Raw genomic sequence first — 11,318 nt, 5'->3', positions numbered from 1 at the left:
AATTAAATTAAAATTAAATTAAAATTAAATTAAAATTAAATTAAAATTAAATTAAAATTAAATTAAAATTAAATTAAAATTAAATTAAAATTAAATTAAAATTAAATTAAAATTAAATTAAAATTAAATTAAAATTAAATTAAAATTAAATTAAAATTAAATTAAAATTAAATTAAAATTAAATTAAATTAAAATTAAATTAAATTAAAATTAAATTAAAATTAAATTTTTGTTTGATGGGTGGGTCGACACTGTAGTCTTGTAAATCAGGATTCCGATTTTAAAATTTATTTTAGGTGGGTTTCTACGATGGTCATTCAATGTGCGGAGTGTTGTTTTCTGAAAATAATAAACATAATAAATCATAATAGAATTAAACTTTATTTCCACAACAGTAATACATACCTTATGCAAGACCTTCCCGGCATGATGTATGTAATCGAAATGGTTAGATTGTCCATCGGTTACCCTAGGGTTGATGAATTATGAGCTCCCGTGTGTGGTTTAGTTCACTAAAAAATATAATAGAAATGTAGTGAATCTAATTAATTGGAGTATTCGACCATTTTGGCAGTACCCTATTCCCATCCGCAACGTTTATTACTCAGGCGCATTTGAACCGAATTACTCGATACACGGTTAGCATCTGTAGATTCCTATGATATACAAAAAGTTTGAAACGCAGACGAGTTATCGAGTTGCGGACGGTAATAGGAGGTGCTACCCAAGTGGTCTTTTTCACAATAGCTACGTAAACTAATTTTGGATAATTATATGAATTCATACGAGATCATCGTGCCAGAATGTAAATGCAAAATTGATAAAAATGATTCGAAAAATTAGCAAGAACCTACAAACCTGGGGCCTTAAACCTATCGGTGGAAAACTGGGTTTGTAGACATAAATCCTTTAAAATGTGCTGGGTCAAACCAACAAAAGGAAATCGTAAATCTTACCAACAAGCAGGAGCATACTATTTATGAGTTTAGATTGAACGGAGGAAACCTGGCAACGTTGTAGGCCGGGGTTCCCACTCCTGAAAAATCAAATGGAAAATCAAAATGGATCACAAAATCACAGGATCTAGCTGATTTCATTCTGTCAAGGAACAAGTCAACCTTAAAAGGAACCTTAAAATCAAAATAACCAACCGGAAACGGAAATTTTGGAAATTAAACTAAGCTACCACCGAAACCTCATCATCCTCTGCCAACTTATTGTTATTGTTATTTATTAATCATACGTTAGCCTGTCAGTTATTAAAACTAATTAAAACCAATTAAAGCAAAACTCACGTTTTACAAAAATATGACCTGGCCAAACATCCAGTCCAAGTCCAGTAGTTACCACGTTACAATTTGCTTTTTGAAAGGCAGGCAAGTGGACCTAAGCTGTAGCTGAATTCACCTAAAAGATACAAGCACTAATGGGATTAAACAATAAACCTACCTTCCGGCCCTGCCAGCTGCCAACGCCAATGCCCAAACCGGCTTTCGCCGATGAAGGGCCCCAGTTGTACCGGCGTGGCTACACCCGAAGGCGACCAGCGGGATTTTCGTCGTCTGACGCCGCGCCGACCGGGGAGCTTGGGCGTTGTCGATTACCGACTAGGTCCAGCCTCTCCCTACAAGGAGGGACAGGACCGGATCAATTGCCGCAATCAGGCTTCCAGTACACAAGCCCTCGAACCGAATTCTGCCAACACACAGGAAAAGTTCCGTCCGACACTCTCCAAATCACCCCACGCGCTGCAGACACGGACCGTGCCTCTTCGTGACGAATCTCCTGCCCTTCTTCGGGTCCAACATCGCATCCACATTCCATCACATCACTGGTCACAACACAACATATTATCCCGGACTGTTTTCACCGAAAACAACGAAATCTCGAGCGAAATTTGTTTTTATCGAGGTGGCACTTTGCTTCCGACTACGAATAATGTAAACAAACATGTACACGCTCGTCTGGCTTAACCCAAACATGAGTTAATAACTTCCAAATCGAAAAACTGATGGCTTAAGACAAAATTGACATTAATTCGACAGAATAGCCACTTATTCAATATTCAATCTTGTTAGAATAGTAATGGATGCAAATTTGGTTTGAAATTCAACCGCTTGGCGGCGCTAGTGTATAAGGAATCACCTGTAAAATTGTATATCTCGAAATCTGTTAGTTTTAGAAATTTACCGCCTTCTACAAAGTTGTTCGAGTGATTCAAACCATTGTGACGGAGACAAGTTTAGTTTGAAATTCGACCGCTTGGTGGCGCTAGTGTATAAGGAATCACCTGTAAAATTGTACATCTCAAAATCTGTTAGATTTAGAAAGTTATCGCCTTCTACAAAGTTGTTCGAATGATTAAGACCATTGTGACGGAGGCAAGTTAAGTTTGAAATTCAACCGCTTGGTGGCGCTAGTGTATAAGGAATCACCTGTAAAATTGTATATCTCGAAACCTGTTAGATTTACAAAGTTACCGCCTTCTACAAAGTTGTTCGAGTGATTCAAACCATTGTGACGGAGACAAGTTTAGTTTGAAATTCAACCGCTTGGTGGCGCTAGAGTACAGTGATTCACCTGTAAGATTGTATATCTCGAAATCTTCTAGATTTAGAAAGCTTGGTGGCGCTAGTGTATAAGGAATCACCTATAAAATTGCATATCTCGAAATCAGTTAGATTTAGATAGTTACCGTCTTCTACAAAGTTGTTCGGGTGGTCAAAACCATTGTGACGAAGACAAGTTTTGTTTGAAATTCAACCGCTTGGTGGCGCTAGTGTACAGTAGCCGTTCGATAACTGCAAAATGTTTACTTTTCAGTTAACGAATGCCGTTCGATAACTGCAACGCATTCTAGACGTCAAACGTTTGTCAATCGACGTCAGATGCAATAAAAGTGCATCTAAATGTGCAGCGCAATGCAGCTGTCATTGAGTTTGACATCAGTTTGAAGTTTAGCGGTCCGATAATTGCAAAACTGTTGCAACTATCGAATTGCAGTTAAAAAGCATTGCAGTTATCGAACGTCTACTGTATAAGGAATCACCTATAAAATTGCATATCTCGAAATCAGTTAGATTTAGATAGTTACCGTCTTCTACAAAGTTGTTCGGGTGGTCAAAACCATTTTGACGGAGACAGTTTGAAAATAGAAAATAATATAAATTTTGCTTGTCATAAGACGAGTTTGTACCTTCCCATTTAATTCCACCACTTGATTGTACCTTGACAGATACTTATTTCGACCTTACTGTTGAGGTCGAAATACGTATCTGCCAAGGTACAATCAAGTGGTGGAATTAAATGGGAAGGTACAAACTCGTTTTATGACAAGTGAAGACATTCCACTAAAAAGCTCAAAATAATTGTCTTAATAAATTTTGATTTGAGATTCTTGATAGCAAAAATGAAACATCGTGGCAGTTCACAAAAATTATTAAAAACGCTATATAATTTTGAATTATATACATGGTATAGCCCTGTACGCTGCTAATACGGAAAGAGTTAACGGAAAAAATTATGAAATTACCAGAAAATTTGACAGCTGATTCAGTATGGGAGAAATGACATTTTACCTTGCGGAATAATAGTACGGAATATTTTTCCATATTTCTCCATTTATTTACATAGCAGGCGTTATTCGCGTTATGAAATTTTCCTACTTGTCGACTCCGTACTGCTCACGGAATTTTAGTGGTGGAATCATTACTTGACGATTCCTTATCCTATCTATTTGCACAGTCCGTGTCAAAAGCGTACTAGTCTTATACCGTGGAATCAAACAAGCAATTCTGGACAAGGTTTGCTACATACAATTAGTGGCTGTTAAAACAAAGAGAGAAGGCAAAAGAGTTGTTCTGAGAGCAGAGAGAGGATTTTGGGGAATGGTATGATTCACATAATGTAATGACATACTGTAACAAACACTGTGATGGCATGATTATTGGATTTTCGTAAAAATATTTATGAACAACAAAAACAGCTATTTGTGTGGTATGCATGGTGTTAGGAAGTTTGACATTAGAATAACATCCAAAAAACAGTTTCTGTTATGATAACATATTTTAGTCTTCATATGTACTTGATACTTTCTTACCCAATAGCTAGACAATAACTTATAACGTTATTAGAGCAGAGTTTGTTATTGTTATGTTATTATTTTGTTCTTCGCCTCTGCTCGGGTTTGCTTTATTATCATTTTTTCAATTTGTTTCACAAACATGAATCAGTTTATGCCTTGGAAAGGGTGACAAAATCGGAGGTAGACAAAATCGGGTCAATGTTGCATATCAATTACTCAATGTTGTTTATTTACGGGTTTAAAGTTAAGGGTTTCCAACAGTTTCAAAAATGTCAGCGCTGTTGGTTGAGTGGGATTTATGCCTGGGCTAAGATGCCTTTGTATTTTTAAAACAAAAAGTCATGACTTCATTCGGAAAGGGACAACAATAGATCTCTAATAGAGACCCGCATACAGTGAAGCCGAAAGTACCAAACGAACCGTCACACGCGGTACCAAACGAGCAAAGTAAACAAACATTACCAATCAGTACTAAATGCAAGATAGGTATTGTAATCAACATTAAAGAAATTTTGAAAAAGTTTGAAAAGTCCAGTAAATGAAGATGTTTTCATAGTTCTCATTGCAAATTTATATATAATAGTTAATCATATTTATTGTAAACGAAATAACTGCTCACACTGAGAGTCACTTCAAGTTCTCGCAAATTTTTATGTTGCCGATCGCACAGAATTGTTTTGTCTGCTGGCCGTGAAGCCAGCATTGCTTTTATTCTCTCCGCGTGTCTCTATATAATACCATCGTCTCTGGTGCGAACCTACTTCTAAGGGAAGATCCATTGATTATGTAATGCAAAATTTTGACATTTTCGACCCCCCCTCCCCCCATGTTGCACTTTTTGTATGAATCATTGAAATAATTTGTATGGAGTCTCGTTTTGACCGTCGTCCAGTGCGGTTGGTTTTGCGCTCTACTTTTGTGCGGTGATTCGCACTAAAGGTAGAACAATAGAACCAGAGCATTAACCGCGGTCGAAACAAAAGTGTAGTTAAAGTTTATAAAGAAGTGCTGGAGCTGCGAACATGTTCGTGCGAGCAAAAGGTTGATCGATTGTTGTCAAGGCAATGCCCTTGCTAATTATTCGATCAACCCATTGCGAATGCTATTGTGTACCTTAGCATGATTTATCGACATTATTCGTGATGATATTGCTGCCCAAGCAAATTTTTTTCTTTCTATTCCCATGCCTAATTTTTAATACAAGTTGGGGAAAAAATTCATTACTGTCTAAGTAAATCTACGTTTCTCAAGGGGAAAAAACTATGAATGTATACTATACTAGTAAATGTTATATATTTCAGTCAAATGATCGAATTAATAGCAAAATTAATAATTATGTACATATGTTGAAATATTCTATGAAACGTAACTGCAAAGACATTATTTTACAATATTGTTGTTAGCACACATAAGTGCTTGTATCTCCAGATTGGCATCTGACAAGTTTGCTCTATCGACTTTAAACTAAAGAAAATAATCTTTCAACACTAGCGCTTAAAGGAATACAAGAAAAGTTTTCCTAATCTTTTGAATGGTTTCTTGCCCTTCTCTCCGAAACAGTCTTCAATACTCGTCTGATTACTTGAAGAGAGAAATCGTGCAAGCTCCTCTTCTACTGATTCTTCATCGGGAACACGCTAACTTTCACTTACTCAGTGACTGAGTAAAATTGTATTGCCCTCTCTTTTCTTCTCACGGAAATTTTACTCAGTTTCCGCCAAAAGCAGGATAACTCATAGCTATGAGTAGTCCCGCTTTTGACGGAAACTGAGTAAAATTTCCATGAGAAAAAAAGAGATAGCAATACAATTTTACTCAGTCTCTGAGTAAGTGAAAGTTAGAGTGAATTGCAGAATGTCTTGCAAGCGTGGAATGATTCAACCCGAAAAACAACGAATCTTCATCTGGTTCTTCAAATCCGCCTGGCCGTTCAGCTTCAAATGTTTGAAAGGAATTATTGCCATGCACGTTCTCAGTGGCATGACGAACACACGGATGAGTGCCATCATCAACTGCTTTCATCTGCTTCAATGGCAGGTCCTGTATGATACCCTTAGATGAATGAACATTTAAGCCATCCCAATCCATTTTAAAACAAGGAATCAAAGATGTGGCTACTAAAAGATCTTCTTCAGTCATCATACATCCAAATCTTCGCTCTGAATTTATTGATCGAATCATTTTCATTCAATAAGGGAACGCAGTACTTTAATGGCTTTCCTTTCATTTTCCGACGAGCTTCTAGCTGGCGGAGAAGACTATGCACAGTGGGTAAAAGATACCCCAAAAACATGTACTTTTTTTTTGGAGTAAATCTAAGGCATATGCAACTGGGTGTGTTACCCATACATATTCTCGGAGATATGCTAACTCGGATGGAAGAAGCTTTGGAAGTCCTGCTCGATCGATTACTTTCTCAACGTTTTCAACATTCTTGTCGTACAGCTCACAGATCTGTAGAAAGCTGGCGGAGCTGGCGGAAAATCATTAAAGGCAACTCGACATACAACTAAGCATTCTAACCTGTTGTCTTGCTTTATATTCCGAATTCCACCTTGTTTTACAAGGCGTAATAAAGCATACGCCTATTCCGGCCTTTATTATCTCCGCTACTTCAGACGATTTACTCTGTAGCCGCCACCAAGTTTTCAATTTCTTTTGAACATCTACTTCCATTTTTGACAATGGACTGCTCTTCTCGCTTATGTTCTTGAACCCATCATGAGACGTCACTAAATTCAGAATGTGACTGACACACCTTTGTTGAGGTGGGAGTAACACATCATTCTCGAACACTTCCAGATTCGTCAATAACTCATCGACATCTACTGATTCCAAGTACACCCAGGTTTTTTTTCACTCGGTTTGGTTTTAGTCGTTTAAGACCTTCAGCATCATTGAAACAATGAGTTAACCCCACGAAAAAATTCAGAAAAAATCAAAGAAAATTCAGGGGGTATTTAGAAAGCAGTAAAAATTCAGATTACCCGAGAAATTAATGAATTCCAACCGTGTAAAAAAAAACCTGGGTGTAATCGGTTTCGTCATCCTCATAATCAATCTCATCTGTAACAAGAACATACAAAAAAATAATAATAAATGTTGCATCATGATTATAGAATTATATAATGGCTTATAAATGTTTTGCCTCAAGAAGTTGTAAAATATTTGATTTCTTTACTTCATTAATATGCAAAGCCAACTATATTTAAAAGGTTGACTGACATCTTAACAATCAAATAATTTAAACGAATAAAAACAAATTAAAACTTACCATTCAAAGGACTTCTTGCAGTAAAATCCTTAAAAGCTTTCCTGAGATTTGCTGCGCTATCTGTGGTACATCGTCTCACCTTTTCTGCTATGGAAAAGTCGCGGTGTACCTTATCGATGGCCTCAGCGAGTGTCTCGGCAGTATGTCTTCCGTAAATTCTACGAAGCGCTAAAGCAGCCGATTTCCTTTCCATCGTAATTTCATCTATCCAGTGCTCCGTCATTCCAAGATAGCTTCTTCTGAATTTAGTCCAGCAATCGGCCGTCGTTGCCACATTGCTGGCATTTGCAAGCTGAGATTTCAAACCACCTAACATTCTTCGGAATCTTCCATCCAAACGCTGCATCAGTGTTTGTCGGCAACTAACGGTTATTTCTTTAGGTAGTCCTAGCATTACTAGTTTCCTGAAAAAAAGGTGGCTCTACGGTACGAAAAGCAAGTCCATCGTTGATAATGTATTCATCTACGGCATCAACAACATCTTCTTGAGTGACTGGCGCTTCCGGTTCATTTTCCGAACATTTTCGAAAATGGTCGATTTTGATACCTCCGGAAGCTCGTATAAGGACTTTGGAACTGACATCGGGATAGCCAATATCCCTAGAAACATAGCCGGATGTCATAATCCTACTTTTCTTGCAAAATGCTGAAGTTTAATACCCATAATGCCATATTTATTTATCATCAGACTAAGGCCGGAGTGGCCTGTGCTGCACATAAAAGACTTCTCCATTCAGCTCGGTTCATGGCTGCACTTCGCCACCCACGCAGTCTGCGGAGAGTCCGCAAGTCGTCCTCCACCTGATCGATCCACCTTGCCCGCTGAAGGTAGCCGCTCGATGCCCGCTTTTCCACACTTTCTGTCCTGTCCAGCAGATTTCCTGCAGCGCTACGACATCGAAGTTGCGGGGATGTAATTCATCGTAGATTATCCTATCGCAACCTGCGAAGCCTAGCGACTTGCAGTTCCATGTTCCAAGCTTCCAATCGTGATCCTTTATTCGTCGCCTAGGTCGTTGCCGATTGTATCGAGTCGTATTATCTTCTATGTCGTTCGTAATAGTTGTTTTTAAAGGCGGCTTATTGGGCCTGCGCAAACTTCCTGTCTCGTCGGAGGGCCGTCGTGTCAGGGCTGTTTAGCGTCCCACCTAACACTACTTGCGGATACATGCAGCTTTTTATAGAGGTTTAACAGGGCCCACTGTCAAACCCCACCACATCCTAGGCAGGCGCCACAACTCGCAGATGGCCTGGGGAGGGATCGTCAAGCCCTTGGACATAGTCCCTGCTGCCCCCATAATGCCATAGTTTGTGACATTTCTAAAATGGACGATGTTGATGCTTCCTCAAGGGCGTCGGAACTGATCCTAAGGGGGCCAATGTCCCCGGAATCGTATCCGATGTCATAATCCTTCTTGTCTTGTAAAATGCTGAAATTTGACACCCATATTGCCAAAGTTTGTGAAATTTCGAAAGGGTCACTTCAAAGACACCTGTTGTTGGCCATTTCTGGAACAGGTGTCACCTAGATTCTTGGTTTTGATATAATCCCTATATACAAATCTACCAGAATGGTATAAATAGGGACGAAATAAATCTAGACCAACATTTGAAAAGGGCGTAACAGCCAAAATTTATTCCTTTTGATTCTTCGTCTACATATATAGCTATATATGTGGACGAAGAATCAGAAGGAATAAATTTAGGCTGTTACGCCCTTTTCAAATGTTGGTCTAGAAATATCATTTTATTGGACTTATATCGCTAAAAAGGAAGTTGTGGTCAAATTGAATTCATCTGACCCAGTGTGACCCACCGGAATAACTCCGGATAGGAGGATCACATCACAAGTCCCAACATGCATTCTGAATTCTGGGATCCGTACGAGCAGAAAAGTAATAAAACCAGGCCAATGCGACATAAAATGACGAATAGCAGCAATTTGATTTTTTTCCTTCACTCAGGCCGGTACGGGTTAAAGCACACCCGAATTTGTGAACTAGCAAATCACGGATTCTGGAACAACTGTTACTTTTTGAACTTTCTGTAAAACAATCCCAAATGCGTGAATTAAATCTACACCGCGATTTGCAAGTTCGTGAATTCGGGAACGCTCTTCACACGCGCATACAATGAGCACACACTAAACCTATGGATGTTTTCAAAAAGTATCAAAAATTCAACCTCTACAAATCTTGTGAACATTGCGATTCGTTCCGTTTGTGGTTTGACCATGTTCAAGTGATTTTCAAGCTTTTAAGTTCATAAAAAGTTTCCCCTAAAAGTCACCGTTCTACTGAATTCATGAATTTATTACAATTTATAGCTAATTTATTATATTATTATTTCTCTCTTTCCCCTTGACATTTGAGTAATAACTGCTAATAAGCGATTTACCATTAAATTCTTAATAAGCAGAAGGAGTACATCCGTCATTATTTCACACGTTGGGATTTCTTCAAACAAGTTATTGGAACAAAGAAGCAGTCCCGGAGCGCTTCCTATCAGACATTCGTTTTTGGAGTGAACATCAAACATTTTCGTTACACCTACACGAGAAAGGCAAAAAACGCGGAAAAAAAATTATCATTACACACGCTTTTAAGGACATTCCCCAACAATCTACTAAACATGTTCAGTGACACCACCAGAAATCAACGTTTTTCTTTTGCTAGCACTTGAGACTTACTATGTTTTCGAATGTTGCAGAGCGTCGGCTGCCGCAACACAGGACACTTCGAGGCTTTCCACAACAAGATGAAACCGGAGAGTGAAATAATAAGGTTGTGGCCTCTGCACCATTCTTCCGAGGCAAGTTTCGCAGTGCACCGACCGCAGCCTAGAACTTTACCACCATCAAAAACCCTTCGCCAGTGTTTTCCTTACATTTTCAACATCAGCCCACAGACCGACGGCCGGTTGGATAGTCATTGGGCGACGGTTGGTCCAGTACCAGTACCACCGCACCAGCAGTCGAGCAGTCAGTCAGTCAGCAATGCGAGCGAGCGGTGCAATGGTGCTATGCCAAAATACTAGTGATGGCCGCGCAAACGGAAAGAAAAAGTGAGGCTCAGAAATGAAAATTATAAACGAAATTGGTATAAATTACAGAAAATTACCTTCGGTTGAAGGGCCTGTCTGTGGTTCAACCGGGGGCAAAGCATATCCCTGCGTGAAGAGTGCGCTGGCTGGCTGTTTGCTTTGGATGCAGATCGGAATATCCTGCAGGGTGAACCGATTCACAGAGCGGATTATTATCAGCGTACGGTCATCGGTCAATTTCGAGAGCATTAAATCGATGTAAATCTTGAACACTGTTTGGGTCTGATCTGTAGCCTCGTTGAAAGCGGGTCACTTTTGGTGAGATAAGATTTTTAAATTCTTACACGACTTAAGTGCTATTATTATGTGGAATGAAAGTAAAACTTACTGTGGAATGTGAGATTTCATTAGGTTCTTTGTATCGATATACAGATTATAAACATTGTGCGTTTCGGTATGACTAATTCGACATGCCTTGAACATTTTAAACAGGGTTCAATTTATAGTGTTCACCTATATGGTGTACTATCCAAGCTAAGCGACTACAAAAAGGTTTGTGGGGCTGAATTCGTATTTCGATGTGTTTTGAATGGTGACGAATGGGAATTTCTTTGGTAGCGTCGGAGCTCTTATTAAATGACAGTCCATTGGTCTTCTACGTTGCTGAATTCAGAAACATTTGCAACACGAGTCTCCAATTCTGCAACGAAGGACCTTTTCACCGTGAACTTTCCGTCTCTCTTTTTCGCCGATGGTCAACATTGTTTTGGAATTTCTGAGGTGTACAAGACAAATCAGAACGGTATGTATCTGAAGGTCGAAAGTAATTCGTTGCCATCATTAAAAAAGTCTTTTATAAAGAATCTGTCGATGAGGCAAACGATAATAAACCTGGACATGACTACCCAAACTTTTGGA

The 11,318-nt window shown here is 38.8% G+C and overlaps 1 long non-coding RNA gene across 1 annotated transcript; it reads right to left on the bottom strand.

Annotated features, from left to right (window-relative positions):
* Positions 1 to 231: 231 nt before the first annotated feature.
* LOC134215408 (uncharacterized) lies at positions 232 to 1,362 on the bottom strand. Its single transcript, XR_009980145.1, has 3 exons — positions 1,296 to 1,362; positions 406 to 512; positions 232 to 339 (listed from the first exon to the last, which is right to left on the bottom strand). It is a non-coding gene; the product is annotated as an uncharacterized LOC134215408 (long non-coding RNA).
* Between the last annotated feature and the right edge of the window lie 9,956 nt (positions 1,363 to 11,318).

Source organism: Armigeres subalbatus, chromosome 2 (genome assembly GCF_024139115.2).
Source record: "Armigeres subalbatus isolate Guangzhou_Male chromosome 2, GZ_Asu_2, whole genome shotgun sequence".
Classification (NCBI taxonomy): domain Eukaryota; kingdom Metazoa; phylum Arthropoda; class Insecta; order Diptera; family Culicidae; genus Armigeres; species Armigeres subalbatus.
The sequence above is the reverse complement of the archived record's forward strand: the minus strand, read 5'-3'. Positions and strand labels throughout refer to the sequence as shown.